The sequence below is a fragment of the Sinocyclocheilus grahami genome, unplaced genomic scaffold (genome assembly GCF_001515645.1).
Source record: "Sinocyclocheilus grahami isolate Dianchi unplaced genomic scaffold, SAMN03320097.WGS_v1.1 scaffold269.1, whole genome shotgun sequence".
NCBI lineage: Eukaryota > Metazoa > Chordata > Actinopteri > Cypriniformes > Cyprinidae > Sinocyclocheilus > Sinocyclocheilus grahami.
This window is the reverse complement of record NW_015505448.1, coordinates 932,986-953,449: the sequence shown is the minus strand read 5'-3', so window position 1 is coordinate 953,449 and position 20,464 is coordinate 932,986. Positions and strand designations below refer to the sequence as shown.

General features: G+C 39.4%; 1 pseudogene; it reads right to left on the bottom strand.

Moving 5' to 3' along the window:
- Positions 1-5,850: 5,850 nt before the first annotated feature.
- LOC107599637 (uncharacterized) lies at positions 5,851-10,773 on the bottom strand (annotated as a pseudogene).
- Positions 10,774-20,464: the final 9,691 nt, after the last annotated feature.

Below are 20,464 nucleotides of genomic sequence, written 5' to 3'. Positions count from 1 at the left end.
AATGAATGAATGAATGATGCATTTTAAATGATGCATTTACTGTATATCATTGCATGCATGCATAATGATCACTTCAGATTATGAAAAGTTAGGAAATGTATCTCTATTTTCTGGGAATTTAAAAAACTTTTAAATAGCTTTTAAATACCCAAGGACTATTGCAGGAGACATTCCGTATTACTTACAGTACCATTTAAACAGGAGACTACAGTGACCTGTACCATTCATAATATTACCCTCAAGTGGCCTTTGAGATTCTTTTGAATGGAACTGCTCTTCCTTGAAGTGACCATCGTACATATATTTGGCATAAGTTTGGCTCATGGCCTAGTGGAATGGCCCTTCATGAAGGGATTTAGTTGCTATTATTATTAGGAACATCAAATCCCCTTTGAATGTGCAAAAATGGCAATTGCCATTTTTTCTATTTCTGCACCATCAAGATCAGAAGCCCCATCCATAAATCAAATCTCACTGGTCCAAAACACTTATCTACAGCACAGTGCATTAAATATCATTCATCTTCTGATTGGCTGTAGTTCATCACAGTAAAGGAATAGTTAACCCAAAAAGAAAAATTTGCTGAAATTTTACTCACCTTCAGGCTATCCAAGATGTAGATGAGTTTGTTTCTTCATGGGAACATATTTGGAGAAATCTAACGTTGAATCACTTGCTCACCAATTGGTCCTCTGCAGTGAATGGGTGCCGTCAGAATGAGAGTCCAAACAGCTGAAAAAAAGCATCAAAATAATTCACAAGTAATCTACACCACTCCAGTCCACCCATAAACAAATCCATCATTAAGACATTTTATTGCTTGGCCAAAATACCTATCCATAATATTGCTTTCTCTAGTGAAAAGTCATCTTGTCTGAATCAAGAAAGAAATATGCAAATATGAATGAATGAATGTTACTGATTTTAGACTATTTTAGCTAGAAGCAACTGTTAAAAGTTAAAATGCCTTAATGATTTATTTCTTATAAAAATGCAGTTTTTAACTGCAAAAGACGTTAATTTATGGACTGGAGGGATGCGGATTACTTGTGGATTATTGTGATGATTTTTTTACTGCTATGCTGATGACACTCAACTCTACCTCTCATTCCATCCTGATGATCCGACGATAGCTGCTCGCATCTCAGCTTGTCTAACAGACATTTCTTGGTGGATGAAGGACCATCACCTTCAACTCAACCTTGCCAAGACAGAACTGCATGTGCCCATTCCGGGGCCCATGGCGGATCAGGCAGTTCAGGGAGCCATGGTGGAGTGGGCATACTTGGGAGCCATGGCAGAGAAGGCAGACTAGGGAGCAATAGCGGAGCAGGCAGTTCAGGGGGCCATGGCAGAGCAGTCTCCGTGGCCTTGGCCTCGGCACTCGGCCCGACCTCTACGGCCGGAGTCCTATGGCCCCCCAAAACATTTCCTTGGAAGAAATTTCGGGTTCTGAGGCCCTCTGTGGGCCAGGCATAGGAACAGCGGCCCTCCCTGGGCTTGACTCGGGATCTGTGGCCCTCCCTGGGCCAGACGTAGGAGCAGCGGCCCTCCCTGGGCTTGACTTGGGAACTGTGGCCCTCTCTGGGCGGTACGTGGGAACAGCGGCCCTCTCTGGGCCAGACTTGGGAATAGAGTCTCTCTCTAGGCTGAACGTGGGAACAGGAGTCCCCTCTGGGCCTAACTTGGGAATAGGAGCCCTCACTGGAGCAAGCTCAGGGGCTGGAGCTGACACTGGAGCGGACTCAGGGGCTGGAGCAGACACTGGAGCTGGAGCCGACACTGAAGTGGACTCAGGGGCTGGAGCCCACAGTCTCTTCCTCTGCATTCTCCTTTTTTCGGCAGAGGTGAAGGAGAATACTGCTGTCATCCTAGGGCTTGGGAGTGAATCAGCCAGCGGGCCTGACAATGGAGTGGCCAGCGGACATGACAACGGAATGGCCGGTGGGCTTGACAACGGAACGGCCAGAGGGCTTGACAACGGAACGGCCGGCGGGCTTGACAATGGAATGGCCGGTGGGCTTGACTGCGGAGCGGCCGGCGCACTTGACAATGGAGCGGCCGGCTGGCTTGTCTGCGGAACGGACGGCAGGCTTGATGCAAAGCTGGTTCTGGATCGGGGCCGGACGCTCTCCAGACACTGGAGGATACCTTCCCTCCAGCTCAGTCCAGTGATGTCTGGGAGGTACACGGGGCAATGGTAATTGACAACGAATTAAGCGTGGCGTCATCAAACGCCATCATCACAGCGAGTCCGCAGAATTCCCGGGCGAACTCTACAAATGGGAGATCCTTGCAGGCTAGGGCTGCGAATCTCGCGGCAATTTCCGTAATCACAGGAAAACAAGGGGCAGAACACACTTTAAATACTGAACTTAAGGAGGGAATTAATAAGACACACCTGAGATAATTGAACACAATCAGAACACGGGAGAAACTGGGTCACGGGGAGCACAACACAAGACAGGAACACAGGGGCAGTCCAAGGGCGTGTCATCATGTGACTAATCACTCTACAGTTGCAGGAAAATTACATCATGATACTCTGACTGGCTGATGCCATGGCACCACAAATACACATACAGTTCCCCAAAAAACCTAATGATTATCCTGAGCTGTGATGATAAAAGTAGCAGATAGGAAAAATATGTCTATTTTAATTTGAGCAGACTGCAGTTTAAACCATTTATCAGCAGGCACTAACTGGCCTTCTCAGTCAATTATAGGAGAGATCCAAATGTCCTGTTTATATATGGTAACCCTCGTTCCCTGATGGAAGGAATGGAGACGTGTGTCGGAATGACAGTATGGGGGTCATCCTTGAGAACCCCAATCCCCTCTGAGAGTATCAGAAAAGGCCAATGAAATATTGGTGTGCAGAATTTGCCCATGAGACTATGCAAGGGGGAGTGCTATATAGGGAGGTGTCTGTGGTGGGCTACATCATATGGGGTGACCGACAGGGCAACCAGTACATACAGAGCACCAACCACAATACAAAGTCTTACCTGGAAGGGGCAGCTCCACAAGTAATGGGCATGGTGATGAGTTCCTTCACCAAACTCTACCACAAAGGTTCTAAAGTGATGGTTGTCTAGGGTTCACCATCCCTGGGGATGGTTCCGGATGTGGGTGCCAGATTGTGCCCTGCCCCTGAAAACAAGGTCCTTCCTCAGGCGAATTCGCCAGGGAGGAGCCGACGTCATGAGCATGAGCTCTGAAAACCAAGTCTGGTTGGGCCAAAAGGGCACAACCATCAGGACTTGTTCCTCGTCCTCCCAGATCTTGCACAGGGTACTTGAGTTACCCTGTGCAAGCAAAGTTCTCGACAGTATCGCCTTGGGAGATTAGGGTGTCAAGAAAGCGAATCTTGTCAGCATCCTTCATCTTCGCAAGGTTAAGCCACAGGTGGCGCTCCTGGACCATCAATGTGGACATTGCCTGAGCCAGGGCCTGCGCCGTAACCTTCATATCTCTGAGAGCATAGTTTGTTGCCGAACACAGTTCCTGCAGCAACTCTGGGTCAGGACTACCCTTGTCCAGATCTTTCAATACCTTTGCCTGATGGACCTGCAGGATGGCCATGGAGTGGATGGCGGAGGCGGCTTGTCCAGCAGCACTGTAAGCCCTCGCCGTCAAAGACCAGGTAAACCTATGTAGGGATTCCCATCTATATACAGACACTGACATGCCATGGAATCAACCAGCATGAGGTCTAAGCTAATCACCCCAGCACATGACTCCAATATTCTGGGTCGACTTCCTGTCAGTCTCGTCTCATCTACTCAGAGGAGTGATGACGAACTAATCCAATCAGGAGATAACACAGAGATCTTTTGTATCAGGACTGAAAAGTGCTTTCACAACATATAGATACCTCGTGATGTCTTGTGATCGCTCAATGTATGGAACTCTTATATCCAACAGGAAACAGACAAGTAATTTAATCACACCCTCAGGCTTGCAAAACAACGGACCTAAAGAACAGTGATAATGTGATTCAACCAAACTCAGCAAACCACCGCGTGACGTGTATGGACCTCAGGAAATTCTTCCCCTCTTCCTTTCTCTATTAAGAGAGGAAACGCAGACATTGCATGGACCAAGTTTAAAAGACAACATTTAAAATCATTTAAAGTATCGGAGCAATATACTCCCAAATAATAGGCTTTCTGTTTGATGTGTTTATTTTAACCTATGAAGTTTAATCGATGTTTTATAACCCCTTTTAATGGATAAAGTTATTAAAGGTACTCTGTGTATGCCAGATATGCAAAGTTTGGGCTTGTGGGAATGGTCATGATATTCGAATAACATTGAAATGAGTGAAAAGCTGTTATTTTGAACGATGTGCGTTGTACGACACTTTATAGAAGTTATTAACAAAACCTGCAAAGATATTTCTCCACATGATAAATTGAAGCCTCATGTTAATGTATGCACGCTCCGCCTTGCAAGAAGTCGATTGGAAGATCGCGCCGTGGAACGGACTTATGCCGCAGATCAAAAACCCAATGCAAGACAGACTTGCTTGCTTTTTCACCTTTCGCCGTGTTAATAGCACTCCAACTTGTGCTCACACGCTTACCACCAAAGCGATCGGTCATCCAGAACTCAACCACTCCTTTGAAGCTTCATAACTCTGCAGAACTCAAAGTCTTGCCAAATCAGACTTTCTCAGAAGAACTTCGAGGCTCCTCCGTCACCCGGCAACCAACCAATCACCACCGAGGGCTCTCCCAAAAGGACGCCATCCCGACGTCATCTCAGCAACCAATCAGCAACGAAATTCCCTCAAGCAGCCAAACAAGGAAACTCAGCTTTCCAGCTGTCACCCAAACGCAAGTAAACAAACAAAGCTTCTATCTGCTGAACTGGTGCCGAGCTAATTTTAAGCAGTAAACATAAGTCAAGTATCTGCTTTATGAATTTTCTCAGGTTGCAAGTAAAAGAACTGTAGTGAATATCTTGCTAAAACTTTGGGCTTTCCTCAGAACTCTGTTAACATAATTTCCCTGAACCTTTGTGTGTATGCATGTGTGTTTTAGCTTAGTTTAATGTAATCTAGAATAGCCAATACATTCTTGTTTCATTTATAAAGAATCATTGTCTTGTGTTGTAATTTTAAAGTTGAACCTTGCCAAGATCTTGTTACCTTGCTCAAAATTAATAAGATTACCATTTTGTTTATGTGTCGTTGGCCACGAAGTAATATGAACAGAATCGTTAATATACACGGACGTTAACGTCTCGCGGGACGAGTAGTTGATAAAGTGTAAACTATCAAATTTGAAATCAGTTCTAATCAGGTTGACTTCGAATTTTCAGATTCGAGTCTTCTCAAAACCTGAATTAATTAATAATTAATTCCCTAAGAAAAGTAATCTGACATTACACCTACATGTCTTGGACGGGAGATGCAGAAGATTCTGCCAGGTGGCAGCATTCTGCGGGGGAGGGTGGTGGAAAGTACTCCAACCCAATGCTTGCCCTCAGATTGAGAAACACTGTGGTGTAGTAGAATATAATATATTCTCTCACTAGGTTGATCAGGTCTTTAAAACATCTAGTATATGTATATTTGTTAAGCTAGCATTGCTTGCTCAAAACATTTACATTTAATAATTTAGCAGACACTTTTATCCAAAGCGACTTACAAATTAGAACAATAGAAGCAATCAGACCAACAAGAGAGCAACAGTATACAAGTGCCATGACAAGTCTCAGTTAGTCTAGCACAGTACACATAGCTAGGTTAAATTTTTTTTATTATTATAAATAAAAAAAAGGAATATAACAGAATAGAATAGGTAAGTGCTAGTATTAGTTGATCAGGTGCTGGCGAAAAAGATGTGTCTTTAGATGTTTTTTGAAAATGGCTAAAGACTCAGCTGTTCGAGATCGGGAGGTCATTCCATCAGCCAGGCACAGTCCATGAAAAGGTCAGTGAGAGTGATTTTGTGCCTCTTTGGGATGGCACCACAAGGCGCCGTTCAATTGCAGAACACAAGCTTCTGGAGGGCGCATAAGTTTGAACTAGCGAGTTAAAAGATGTGTCTTTAGATGTTTTTTGAAAATGGCTAAAGACTGTTCGAATTGAGATCGGGAGGTCATTCCATCAGCCAGGCACAGTCCATGAAAAGGTCAGTGAGAGTGATTTTGTGCCTCTTTGGGATGGCACCACAAGGCGCCGTTCAATTGCAGAACACAAGCTTCTGGAGGGCGCATAAGTTTGAACTAGCGAGTTTAGGTATATTGGTGCAGCGCCAGTGGTGGTCTTGTAGGCAAGCATCAGTACCTTGAATTTGATGCAAGCGGCTACTGGTAGCCAGTGTAACCTGATGAGGAGAGGAGTAATGTGAGCTTTTTTTGGCTCACTGAAGACCACTCTCATGGCTGCATTCTGGATCAGTTGCAGAGGCTTGATAGTGCATGCGGGAAGGCCTGCCAAGGGAGCATTACAATAATCCAATCTGGAGATAACAAGAGCTTGGACAAGAAGTTGTGTGGCTTGCTCTGACAGGAAGGGTCTAATCTTCCTAATGTTGTATAAGGCAAATCTGCAGGACCGGGCCATTGTAGCAATGTGGTCGGTGAAGCTTAACTGATCATCGATCACAACTCCTAGGTTTCTGGCTGTCCTGGAAGGAGTTTAAGCCAGATTGGTTGCTGTCCAGGAGGTTGTTCGGTGCAAGAAACATAGAGAGTTGGTTGAACACAACTCGCTCAAGTGTTTTTGCAATGAATGGAAGAAGGGATACCGGTCTGTAGTTTTCTAAAAGTGCTGGATTTAGAGAGAGGTTTTTAAGCAGTGGGCTTACCCGAGCCTGCTTAAATGCTGTGGGAAATGTACCAGTGTGAAGAGAGGTGTTGATAATGTGAGTAAGCGAAGGTATGACTGAAGAAGAAATGGCCTGAAGGAGGTGAGTGGGGATAGGATCAAGTGGATAAGTAGTAGGATGATTGGAAAGGATAAGTTTGGAAACGTCCGTCTCCGAGATTGGAGAAAAGGAGGAGAGAGAGTGTGTATTTGTCGTTATGAAGTTATCATCAGTTTGTGGTGTGGGGAATCGGTCACTGATGGTTCTTGTTTTATTTGTGAAGAAAATTGCAAAGTCATCAGCTATAAGAGTTGATGAAGGGGGAGGGGGAGGAGGACAGAGAAGAGAAGAGAAAGTTTTGAAAAGTGTGCGAGGGTCAGAGCAGTTGTTAATCAAAAGCAGTGAGAATAGAGGTTTGAATTTCTGGTACAAATGAGACTGACAAAATTAATTGTGTAATATGAGAAAAACAAGCATCAGCACTTATTTTATCAATATACTGAGGACCAGTTCATCACAAGTTCAATATGACATGGCGTTTCTGTTTGAAGGGCCTCATAGTTTTGTATCCACAGCTTCCTCAGATAATGGCTGCAATGGTAATTTTATCGGAGCTCAAAAGGGCAGAGATTCCAGAAAGCACCATCTCCCTTTTCCTTCATGATCTTCAGGATCCTCTCCACTGAAAGAAACAAAGAGTTCCATCGTGTGGCATTTGGACGTATTAATTGCATACTACATTCCTCTTCCATTATCTCTGCAGCTTTGGTGGACCGGCCACTCTTGTTCCACAAGGTCCAACATTTGGAGAATGATGATCTTGATAACCTTTTGTAGGTTTCATCCGATTGAGCAGTGTCAACATCCACAGTGGAAACCAGGTTCAGAAGATGGCAAGCACAACGTTGATTCTTGGGCAAATTAAATTCAAGATCATCCTTGGCTAGAATTTCAGCAACCTCAACATATTCAATTTCCTTACATTTCTCCTCATCTTGAGTGTCAGATTCATCCTCATCTTCTGATCAAAAATATTTGATCCATTGTCTGTTGTTATACAGACAACTTTTCATAGATCTCAAATTCAGAGAGTGTATGTTATGTATCGCAGCTGCAAGTACATCAAACGTGTGCGACCCCTTTAATTGTCGACAGGCAAGCACTGCAGAGCATCGGTGTAGATTGTCTGGGTCAATCCAGTGCGCTGTCATACCTATAAAGCTGCGCCGCCTTGAACTCCAGCAGTCAGTGGTTGTACAGATGTATTCCACCCCTCTCATGGCTTCTGTTACACTTTTCTTCATTCCTCCTGCAGCTTCCTCTATCTTGGCACAGATGGTTGATCTTGATCGTACAGTAGAGTTAGGCTGCAAGTCATGAATCAGGTCCTTAAATTCATTTTTTCAACCACGCTAAAAGGTTGGAGACCATATACAATGAACCGCAGTACACTTTTATCAACGGTTGCTTGAGAAATGATCTTGGTCTCTCCAATTTTGAGTTGTTTCGTTAGGGGCTCCATATATTTGCTCACATTCTGCCTCTTCTGTGCGATCGAGGTCAGGTCTGAGTAATTTTTCAAGTGATTAGGATGCTTTCTCTGTATTAAAATGAAACTGGAGCGGTGTTATTTTTCAACTTAGTAAAATACATATTAATTCAATGATAAACACATCACAAACTCACAGCTAAATACACCTGATGCACAATTTATGTTAGCAGGCTTCCCATATTCAACATTCAAATGGATTAGATTTAATTTCAGTGACTACATTCATTCACATTGCACTACAATTTTTAAACTAAAATATAGTAATGTCGCAGTGGTTTTTGTCATATCAGTAACTGTATTAACTTTTGGTATTGCTGACAAAAAGCAAAGTTATGTTAACAAACATTATGCTGAAAATACCGTTGTAAACTCAGACATGGTTCACATCATTCACTAAATTCACATCAAATTACCATTAAATAGGCTCTTACCTCAATGCGTTTCCTCAAATTTGACGATGAATTCTTAAAAGCACTTATTTTCGTGGTTCGTGGCAAACAAAGTAGACACTGCATCCTGTAAGAGTCATTATGTACACCGGCAAACGAAAACATTTCTTTCAAATAAGGCCATGGATGGTCGTCAGTGCTGGCATTGCATGATGTGCTGGCTTCGACTTCATCAGTGGCTGCAGCCATGTCGCTAATTTATGTGAAACCCCTGACATTCGACAAGCTGCTAATTCACGTGGAGTACCTTCATTTACTGCATAAAGGCAAATAGCATCCAATACCCTGCAGATGACGATATCGCCTCTTCCGCCCAAGAAATAAGCCAAGGCAGATAAAGTTTGCGATTTGTCATGCACAATCGCAATGTAATGAGTAACAGTAATGCTGAGTTCACGCTGCACGATTTTAGCCCGATTTTTCACTCGCCGACAGGTTTTGCGAAATCTACGACAAATGCCCGACATCGGAGGCAAATCGGTGCTCGTGCACGCGAGTGACAATCACGCAGTGTGAATTATCAAAGACACGATCTGAGGGAATCGCCGATGCGTCGCCGACGCCCGCGAAATATTTGGCATGCTAAATATCTGGAGCTGTCGCCGATTCACAATCACGCTGTGTGCAATGATTTCTGACTAAAAAAAACACATCGACGATGACCTACAGCCAATGAGAGACCAAGATACAGGGCAGCGGGGAGGAGTTATAGACCAGAATATCAGTATTTTAATAGATATATGAACAATTATATCATACAGAAACAAGCACACACATTTGCTTGACCAGCCACAACATCAGCATAACAGTTACTGCTAAATTATTTACCTCCAACTCTCTTTGCAGAACACCCAATCCCTGTTCCCTGCATAATCTGTTTTTCTTTTTCTCCTTGTAGCTGGAAATCAGCTCACAGACAATTTGCAGGCTATATATATATATTTAAAATAATTACAGTCTTGCTCACGAGAACTCCGGTCCGACGCACGCGGGTTCTCGCGTTATTTTCCTTATCATTTCTCGCATGTGTTTTGTTGTGAAACGTAGTTTGCGGACCAGACAGAGCTGTCGGCGATTCTTCCTATTGTGAAGTCATGCAGTGTGAAACCCCCTGTCGCTGATCCATCGTGCAATGTGAACACAGCAGCAACTGACTGCTACCCCAGATAGTCACGCAGTGTGAAAACAACGGCGATCCGACGAGTTTGAAAACCGTGCAGTGTGAACTCGGCATAAGTGTCAGTTCAAATATAGTGGAGTAAAGAGTACATATATTCAATCAATAATGTAGTTGAGTAGAGAGTAAAAGTTGCTTATATTTTTGATACTCAGTACAAGTACAAAGTAGCCAAAAAAATACTTAAGTACAGTAACGAAGTACATTTACTCAAATACTTTACACCACTGACTTTGGGTCATTGTCATGTTGGAAGGTAAACCTTCTTCCCATTGACAACTTTCTGGCAGAGGGCAGCAGATTTTCCTTGAGAATTTGACGGTATTTCGCCCCATCCATTTTTCCTTCTATCCTGACAAGTGCTCCAGTCCCCGCTGCAGAGAAACACCCTCATAACAGGATATCACCACCTCCATGCTTTACTGGAGGAATGCTGTTATTTGGATGGTGAGCTGGACTGGATTTCCGTCAGACATATCGTTTGGTATTGAGGCCAAATAATTAAATTTTAGTCTCATCTGCCTCAGAATCTTCAAGGTGCGTTTTGGCAAAGCTCAGTCGTGACTGCATGAGGCCTTTCTTGAGGAGTGGATTTTTTCTTGTGACCCTCCCATACAAGCCACACTAGTGGAGAATTTGTGATATTGTTGTCACATGCACATAATGACCAGTCTTTGTCATAAATTCCTGCAGCTGCTTCGGAGTTGCTGTCGGCCTCTTGGTCACCTCTCTGACCAGTTTCCTCTTGGCTCTTTCATCCAGTTTGGAGGACATCCTAATCCAGGGAGGGTCTGTGTTGTACCAAATACTTTCCACTGCTTAATAATAGACTTCACTGTGCTTCACTGACTGACTTGTGACTGTCCACAACTTTATCCCGGCGATCTTTTGACAGTGCCTGCCTAGTCACCCATAGTTGATTGTTCGCTTCAGTCACACTACCAAGGACTGAAATGCTCCTGGAAAGCTCTTTTCACGCTGAGCTGATCAAAATGAGCACAGCTGATCACAGCTGAAAGTCAAATTGCTTTGTGTGCCATTGAGAAGGTGATTAGCTACACCTGATTGAGTTTACAAGTCATTTTTAGGAGGGGGTGATCCTTTTTCCAACTCAGTGATTCTGTTTTTTGTTTGTTCTTTTTTTCCTGACATGTTGGTGTTATATCTTTCACTTGGATGCTATAAGTTGCACTGAGTAAATACAGCTGGATAAAACAATATCTGTGTCCATCTTCATTTCAGGCTGCAAAGCAACAAAATGTGATTATTTTAAAGGGGGTGATTCTTTTCTGTACCCACTATGTATATATGATATTGCCTCTGTTTTTCAATTTGTGTGAGAGTATCCGCTTGTCTCAGCGTTTGTGAGTGTATCACAAGGTAGAAAGTTTGCTGTCAGTGAAATGAACGGTTTTATGACAGGTACAAGACAAGTTTAACCAGACTGCCAGCATGTTTGATCAGCAAACTTTAGTATCCTGTGATTATTTTCTGACTTTCTGCTCTTTCAAAATGATGATGCTCCATTTTAGCACAGGGTTGCGTCACTTTGCATTTCAGAATGTAGAGAGAGCAAAGAGTCGTAAGTTAATCATGGCATTCTGAAACACTTAAAGAGATTTACTTACTGTATATGCAGCCTAAGCCCACACATACCACAGGCATACATCATTACATCACTTCAGATTTGATATACTGCTGCAAACTTGTTTTTAGATTACTTTTAGGACAGAAAACTAAAGATTTACATATGTATATTTGCAACCAGAGACTATGATATAGTATATATTATTAAACATTTTATTTATTTATAAATGTATTTTAATTTTATATAAGTTCATTCATTCTTCCTAGTTGTCAAATGTTAGTTTTGGCCATGTCCACAGTTAATGCGACCTGTGGTAAAGATCTCAGAAAATTTCAAGCAGTATTTGTCTGCAGATGCCACTTGGTTTGATATTTGTTTGCATAAGTGACATTTAGACATTTATAGGTGTCCAAATACTTTTTGGGTTTACTGTACTTAGATATATTAAGCATATTATTTGATAATTGGAAAAGACAGTTTCCAGATCCACAATTTGTCCTCCTTTCCCTGCATCTGACTATTGCAAAGCCTTTTATGGACAAAGGAAACACAACAGAGGGATTCTCTTGTGATTTGTGAGAGGAAATGTGCAATATGGCAAAGTCCCCCAATATGCATAGTATTACAGAAACACATGCAAATTGGTTGAATCATGTGAATAAACATCAGGGTCGAAAAGAGATCTTTTGGGGAAAATTGTTTTCTGTTTTTTTTATAAAGATAGCCAACAGGCAAAATAGCCTCAATGTCTGTTCATTTAAAACGAAACCATGTGGCCCTGGTCATTTTTACAGGAATTATGTTGCATTAATGATCTAATTTCAATATCAGAACAAGGACAGAAATTTGGAAGATTAATAATAACTGGAGGCAAGTTATGACTCACACCCCTTACTGAGTCACAACGGTTAACCTGCACTGTTTTCCTTTTTTCTTGTCTTTTTCATTATCTACCCAATGTGACATATAGTTGGTCGAATGTTTGCTTTTTCAAGGATACTGTCTTCCTCTCATATCTGTGCATTCAAGTCATGCAAAAACATTATTCATCACTGGTTTGATAAATAAGTCTTTATTTCTGAGAGCAAAATTAGAACCTGACCAAAAGCGGCACAACAAAAACACATATTTGGTAACAAGTCCTGCAGTGCTCCAGAGCTGACATTCATGACATCTGCTGTTATAAATACCATTTGTTTACAAGAGTAGAAAAACTATAGAAATATCACTGGACAAAATGTACACAGCCATTTGTCTTCATTTTTTGCACAAAATGTGATTTTCATTCACAAGGTTTTGTGAAAGGAAACTCCACGAGGAGGTGAAATGTGTGGGAAAGGAGTTTGGAGCACAGTTTGATTTTGAGATCATCAATCATTAAACTTGGCTATTTTTCATTACGAATGGCTAACTGAATGGCAAACATCAAACAAAAATATGACAGCAGATCAAAAAAAGAAAGGCTTCTGTGAAAGTTTGAAGTACATTTACTGATGAAACCTGAAACAGAAACATTTTGTATGTGTAATGCAAGGTTTTTTACGACTTCATTTTAGGTTCATTATAATGACCATTATAAAGCTCATTTTAAATGTATAATTATGAAATAAATATTACTTGAGTATTTACAGTATGCGCTACAAGCATAAAGGAAGTATTTCATTGTTCAATTATACTTATATATACTTACATCAGTAATCCATTTAAATGCATATTAATTAGGAATCTCTGAAATAGAATGTAATAAATATTTCTGGCATGGTCACAGACAACCTGATCTGCCTAGCATTAATCTGATTGATTGACCAATGCAACTTCTGGTAGGTCGGTCAAATACTCTATTCTTGTAAGTGGGCAGTTCTCTACAACACTTCTAACTTTACCTTTTGTTTTTAAAGGCATAGTTTGCCCAAACTGAAAATGTCCTGAAAATGTACTCAAAATATAGATGAGTTTATTTCTTCATCAGAACAGATTTGGAGAAATTTAGCATTACATCACTAACTCACCAGTGGATCCTCTGTAGTGAATGGGTGCTGTCAGAATGAGATTCCAAAAAGCTGATAAAAACATCACAATAATCCACACCACTCCAGTCCATCAGTTAATGACTTGTGAAGCAAAAAGATGTGTGTTTGTAAGAAACAAATCTGTCAAAAAGGCAATTTAACCATAATCCATAATAACTTCTAGTGAAAAATTCATCCCATATTATCCTCAAAATCATAATTCACCAACATATTTGTTTAGAACTGTTTTTGCATGTAAATGGTGTTTGATCTGTGCATATTTCTCTCCTGATTCAGACAAACGACTTTGTTTTTAATGGAGAAAGCAATATTATAGATATTGAATTTTAGACAGAAGCAACAGTTTGAAGTTAAAATGCGGATTGACGGATTTGTTTCTTACAAACAAGCAGCTTTTTGCTTCACAAGATGTTAACTGATGGACTGGAGTGGTGTGGATTATTGTGATGTTTTTATCAGCTGTTTGGACTCTTATTCTGACGGCACCCATTCACTGCAGAGAATCCATTAGTGAGCAAGTGATGTAATGCTACATTTCTGTTCCAATGAACAAACAAACACATCTACTGTACATCTTGGATGGCCTGAGGGTGAGTACATTTTCAGCGTATTTTCTTATCTGGGTGAACTATTCTTTTAAGTACATTTTGTGCAATAGTTGATGGTGCAGTGACGTTGATTTACATGAATTGTTTGCTGTCGTCTTTTTATGCATCATAAAGGATTCAGGTATACATTCAAGGTTTTCACACCAGCAACCTTTTCTGTCTGCTGCTGGACTTTCTAGCAAAAACAGCCATAAAGGGTCACAGTATGAATCTTCATGTGAATGTCAAGTATTTACTGATAATAATTGCCAAACTCTTGGACAGATCGGCACTGTGTACACAGGGAGGCCATAGGGCATATTTCAGAATATTGATTGATGGGAAATCTTCAGTAAAGTTTGGTTTAATTCATTACTTAAGTCACATTCAACAGAACGGGTCACAAGAAATGAAATGTAAATAGCTGTAATGAACTGATTAAAGAAAAACAAAGATTTCTTCCTCCACAGATTCTAGGAAACGTTCAAAAAACTAATCAGAGTACGATGATATCCAAAGCGTCTTACAAATGAGTGCCATGAGAGAGATAGAATGTGTGATATGCCTTTCAAACGAAGCATCAGAGGTGAAGATTGTTAATGAATTCTCTTGCTCACAGGGTTGTTTGGTCTAATTATCCAGAATGTGAATTATTTGGTAATTATCAAAGCAGCAAATCACTCGCCTATGTTGAAAATTACATGAAAATGTGCCTCAAAGCAGGGCGTGTTGAAAAATTAACAATTCTGCGTTGGTTAATGATTTGTGGAATTATGAAATCAGCTGTTATGTATGGGGGGGGGGCTTCTTTTATGCCATAACGTGATGGTAAACACATCCCATCATAAGTAATTAAGTGCTTCGCATTTTAATCAGATGCTTCTGAGCGGCATGTTTACTGTGTGGTGGGTTCAGGTTATTGTTGGCTACAAGCTTTTATTTAATGCTACACATCACGCTCAATCAGCCCATCTTCCTGCTCTACGAATGCTAAAGATCACACTCATGCACTCAGAAAGATTATAAAAGCAAAGGTTAAAACTTCATACATTAAAAACATTATTACTTTGCATATTGCTTATCAGATCATTAGTTCATGTGCATTCAAATTGTTTGAAATGTCCACCAGATGAAAAACGTAAGTCTGATAGTGTAGAAAACAATACACAAACAATGTGGGATCCATGACATTAAGTACAGTAGTGATGCTTCCCTTAAGAAACACCACTAGTAATGTTTGCTGATGACTTTTTAAATAAAAGTTATTAGTTTGACCCCAAATAAAATCATACACAATGCCATGTTTTCCCACCATTAATATTTATATGTGAATGTACATGAACTACTGATCTGTTTTACTGGGCATTACATGACATGCATCTTAGAAAAACTCACTGTTGAAATGAGTGTGAAATTTCACGAGCAAATTCAATTAATTTCGATAGGAAGTTGAGAGTTTTGCGCAAGGGCGAAAAAGTTCCCTATGCAGATTTTGCTCATGTTCAACAGAAAGCTGCTGACTTCCATGTAAGCAGTGCTTCATAGATTGCTACACTATTGACAATGGAAAATGGACCATTTTTGTGGCCACAACATTTTTACGTTTAGGGTGTTGTAGATGGTTATTAGGGCATTGCTATGCAGTTGCTAAGGTGTTCTGGATAGTTGCAAAGCTGTTGCTTAGTTATTAACAGTATATATTCTGTTCTCTAGCTATGACTCAGGTTCTTCCATTTATGGGATTTTTTTGCCTTTTGATATAACATGCATTTTATGAATGCATGAGTGGTGTTTGAATGTGAAAACTCTGTTACACTGTAAAAAAAAAAAAAAAAAAAAAAAAATATATATATATATATATATATATATATATAAAAAGGAAAATTTACTGGTAATTTTCTGCTAGGGCATTAGCCATTAATTTTATGGATATTTCTGTTAACCCTAAAATACCATGCAATTAGGTGCAAGATTCAAAATACAGGTAAAACACCTGTAAAAAAAAATCAATACAGAAAATTCCTTCATATTAATACAGTACATTGTGCCCAATTTTTACAGATCTTTTTTTTTTTTTTTACAGTGTAGGGTTTTGTCATTGGTTGCTAGGGTGTTGCTATGTGGTTAAAAAGGAGTTGTGTTATTTTTTAGCTCATTGCAATTCAGTTGACATGGTGTTATGGATAACTGTAAGGTAATTGCTAACGCTGTATCTACACTGAACACAACCATTGTTTACTTTGAAATCTGTGCACGAGAGACTGAGCGGAACACGGAAAAAGAAACATACCCAAATGCCCAGGTAAGCTTCTGATCTATTTCTTGCACAGCTGTGTTTGCACCGCTTAACATAGTGGCTATGTTCAGGTCTCTAGCTCATTGTAAGTCTAAGGTATTTTTGCTCCTTTTTATCATACACCAGGCCAAAACATAAATTCTGATTGCACTGAAAACAATGCATAAACAATGTGGGATCCCAAACATATTAACTATGAGTAACAGTAATTGTGATGGTTGGCAAAAGCCAATAAAAATGTTTGTTGATAATTAATTATGGTTATTAATAAAAGTTATATGAAAAAAAAACAGATTACTCATAAAGAGACACACTTACAATTAATCACATCCCACCTGTCTGCCCCCCTCTTACCTCCCCTGTATGACTAATATGCTGAAAGTTAAAGTTCAACTAGCAGATTCCTCTGAAAACAGTGATGTCTGTCCAATGGGCAGAAAATGTCAGTGAGATAATTTTACTGTCCTGAGTGCAAAGAGTAATGTAATGAAATGAGGGCTCGTGTGGCTGCATACCTGAACAGCTCCAGTGCAGACACTGACTCATCAGACGACAGAGACAGAGCATTGATTGGGTGAGTATGACCGTATCTTTGTTTATGTTTTACCTTATGTAAAAGGATGAAGTTACCTTGACAATAAAATAGCATATGCAGCGATGTAGCACAGAAAAGATTAAATGAAGCAGATATTAAAGGTGAAGTGTGAAATTGCATAAATAATGACTGTTACCAAACAGGTTTCTCAGACAATCCTTTCCTAGCAAATATTCTTTCCAGCTGGTGAAAAGTAATTTTTTTCTTTTTCTTTTTTGTAACTGCTTTTAAGATTGGTTTAATTAAGTTGTACTGTTGTCCTCTGTACAAAGATTATATGTACTTATTTCTTCTGCTAGTTTAATCTACTTTACATACACTAGGGGAGTGCGGGGCACAAAGTAACACGGGGTAAGTTGTAACACACGTAGTTTAAATATTTCCACACATGCTAGCATAACCAAATTTTCAGCATTTACTAGTTACCATATCAACATTATGTAGAGAAAAAAGTGCACCAAAATTCAAACGTTTTTTTGAAGATATCGCTGAACATTTATTTTACCATAGCAAAATTATATTTCTGGCTTAAGTAAATTTTTCATCCCAGTTTTTATTACTCATTTAAAATGAGACAAATCTGCTATTATTTTAATCTCCAATCTGTCATTTATCAGTTTAGATTACTTTTTAATGCTTCGCTAACTATCAGAAGACAGTAACCGGTTTTAAATTCCAGTTGCGCAGATGGGGCATGTTGTAACACTGCGTTACAATGTGCCCTGCCGTGCTATTCTATGACATTAGCGATGTAATTCAGACTATTTACTTTAATAAATTTTAATGATAAACGACGAGAAACAGGAGAATAAATACTGACAGTCAATGTTTAATGTTAAGAAATAATTATTTCAATGTAGGCCTAAAGCATTTTGGCTCGTTTATGTGGGACGTCCCAAGCATGGTTGCAATGTGTTCATTGTCAAATTCCAAAATCAGATTATTTATTTTAAAAAAACACCATTATCTTATTTGAAATAAATAACTATTTTATTTTATTGACAAAATATTTTAGTTTGTCTTGTATATTTTTTTCATTCGATCAGATAAGATTTTAAGCTGTTATATGGTCATGTTACAACGTGCCCCTCAGATGTTACAATGTGTTCCACCTACGGGGCATGTTGTCACATTTCACTTCCAATTTTTGAGGGTAAATAAAGAAAAACGTATACACTGTAATTATGAAACAAAGCAACATATTTGTAGTAGACAAGTGTGAAATTACTGTGGATAAAAAAAATTATACTCTGAACCCCATGTGGATTTACACAAACTGAGAAAGTCAAAAAGTGTTACTTTGTGCCCCGCTCTCCCCTACTTTTCAAAACTTTGGGGTTGGTAAATTTCTTTTTATGTTTTTGAAAGTCTCTTATGCTCACCAAGTGTGCATTTATAAATGTAAATACAGTAAAATAGTAATATTGTGAAATAAATGTTTTATGTTTTACTGTATTTTAAAATGTAATTTATTCCTGTTATGTCTACGCTGAATTTTACTCCACTCTTCAGTGTCACATCATCCTTCAGAAATCATTCTAATATGCTGCTATTTTCTTCACTTTTGTAACATTATAAATGTCTTTACTGTCACTTTCGATTCATTTCTGGTTCTATTATACATTTGCGATGCATCATACTTTTTTACTTCGTTAAATAATCAAGTACACAGTCTTTTGCCTGTTTTCTTATTTTCTAATAGCTTTCATTTCAATCAGATATGGTAATGTGATTAATCTCAGAGCTGGTTGATTTGGTTCAAGGCCCTATTTGAAAAATTATTTGAAATCTCTATGGAGGGAATGAATGGGTAAAATTCCTCCAGAGTCATGGCTGCTGAAAAAGTCACTGTTGCATTCAATTGTTCAGATAAACAGGTGCCTCATCCGCAAAATTACTCCATTGTTTGAATTAATGTTTCGGTTTCAGATCAATCATACAAACAGAGCAAATGTTTGGAAAGCTACACAGGGAAATCATGCTACAAATAGCTTGTCTTTGCTCAGTAAACCTGTATATTAAAGTATTTTAATATAAAAAATGACACACTTCACCTTTAATGTAACTCCTGAATGGCTGTGATGTTGATAGTAGACATGTTTGTAATGGAGGACAGATATTGACTTTGTGTACACAGATTACAAAGAAGATGCAGCCTCTTTTTAAAACCTAAATCAAAATCTAACCAAAGGTACCGGCCATATTCTGCATAGACTAACAAAGCAAGGGCTCTCTATACTGAACTCAGTCCATCGATCCTAAGTATCACAGGAAGCCAGCACCAAGATTTCCTGATGTGACTGATGAGGTAAGAGCTCGGTCCAGGGCTTGATTGGGTGTTAGAATGGAGTCCGGATGAGACAATGAGAGAAAGAAAGGCCTTCTGAAGAACAGGAACCCATCGCTGTCACAGCCTATGAAAAGGAAAACAGATCAAATTAAACCAGCATGAGGAATTATGTTTGTGTCTTCCGCTTCTGATGGGTTACATTAAAAAATAAGCTGCCTAGCTAGACTTTTTTTAAGGGCATCACATGCATGGATATGACACAAAAACTGTTCCTAAACGTAGAGAGCAACATCATACCTTCTGAAGTTCTGATTCTAAGGCTGTTTCACACTAGTTCGGTGTCTTTAGCTTAGCAACATGCTGACATAAACAAATGGAATCAGCGGTGAGTTTGTGAAAAAGAAAAAAAAGAGCATTATTTGTGCTGAGTCAAAATGATGAATCAAATCACTGTTTGTATCATTAACTAAAGCTAAAAGCATAAAAACATTGTCACTTTTAATCAGTGTTGGGGAAAGCTACTTTTAAAAGTAATGCATTACAATATTGCGTTACTCCATAAAAAAAGTAACTAATTATGCTACTTAGTTACTTTTTATGGAAAGTAATGCGTTACGTTACTTTTGCATTACTTTTTAAATCTGGACAGGGCTTGCTTGTTTGATTTTAAAATAAAAAAGTTCTATTTTTGGCAAATATAAAAGCCTTTTCACACCAAAAGTGAAATGAATAAGCCTCAGACTGAAGGAAAAGTAGATTTACGTCCATACAGTAGAATGCAGAAGAAGACATTTCAACACACTTCAGCAATAAAAAAAACACACAAATGTTTGTCTAGAGTAATTTTTGGATCATCGAAGGTCAGAAGCAAAGACATTGGTTAATAGAATGGGATTAAATACATAAAGCATATTTGTGTTGTTTAACATTTAATTATTGCAGGTTTGCGTCATATTCTGAGTTGCATTATTTTTATTCATTTTGAGGAATACTGAATGTGTTTTTTTGTGTGTGTGAGATAAATTAATGCATATTCACATTTATTTTTGAACTACAGTAACATCTTCTGATTTCTCTCA